Source organism: Mandrillus leucophaeus, unplaced genomic scaffold (assembly GCF_000951045.1).
Source record: "Mandrillus leucophaeus isolate KB7577 unplaced genomic scaffold, Mleu.le_1.0 Scaffold104, whole genome shotgun sequence".
Classification (NCBI taxonomy): Eukaryota; Metazoa; Chordata; class Mammalia; order Primates; family Cercopithecidae; genus Mandrillus; species Mandrillus leucophaeus.
In genome coordinates this window covers 1623768-1624900 of record NW_012098543.1, presented here as the reverse complement: position 1 = coordinate 1624900, position 1133 = coordinate 1623768, and positions in this window count along the sequence as shown.

The following is a 1133-nucleotide window of genomic DNA, read 5'->3' as shown; positions in this document are numbered from 1 at the left end:
AAAAAAAAAAAAAAAAAAAAAAGCTACTAGTTACACAGTAGGGTTCCTCAGAAAGCAGGGGGAATGCCTCTTGTTTCAAGTTTTTCTTGTTTAGGGGCTTAGGTAAAAGCTAAGCTAACTGCTGGTGGGCTGATAGTGTGACAAAACTTACTACTTTGTTGATTTAAAGCGATCCTTGGTATTTTAGTGTGCAAGTACTTGAAAGCATGACTGTAATTATCTTAGAAGCATACATTGTCATGGGATATTGGGTCATGTGGAATTGTGTTTCTGTAGGAGTTTGTCCTTGCAGATACCATAAGCTCCTTTCCTTAACCATTAACATCTTATGACCTTGACTTGTGCAGTAAGGAGTATGTCTTCCTAGTTTTAAAGGACTTGAATTTTGACATCCTGGCTCTCCTAGGTTCCTGCTTAACAGTTTATCCACTCGTACACCACAGAGTCTGAGCACCATTGTGGAAGACACCACTCCAGTAATATATCAAAGATAGACTGAGCACCTACTCCAATAACATAAAATAGTAATAGCAACGCTATGGGAAATATTAAGAAGTTAAATGTATGTATACAATTGATCATTTATTATTTTCAGTTTTATATTGGCTAAAAATACATAGGATGGTTAATCAAATATTAGAAATGTCTTTCAAAAATGCGATCTAATATAAACACACACAGTTTGAGAAGACCATTTCCTCTATGTTCAATATATATGGAGTTCAGATTTATGAACTTATTTTATGCTTTTCATTAGATCGTTTGTTTTCTATCTTGATTTCTTCTGTGTTCATGAGCTTGTGAACCAAAAGAATCTAATAGGTCTCAATTTAGAAAGTTTACTTTGCCAAGGTTAATGACGTGTTTTGCAGCTGATGTGGTCCAGATGTAGCTGGGTGATGTATCTCCTGCTGTGGCCTCAAGCAGACAGAGAGCAGGGAGACAAGGAACCAAGTGCTCGGTGCCTCTTGTGTTAAGGGCATGCATACATTCCTGAGGGTTCCCTTCTGTGATCTAATCACCTCCCACAGTCTTCAACTCCTAATCCCATCACATTGAGGGTTAGAATTTCAACATATATGTTCTGGGATGGACACATTCATTCCACAACACTGTCCATTATCTCTCTCTCT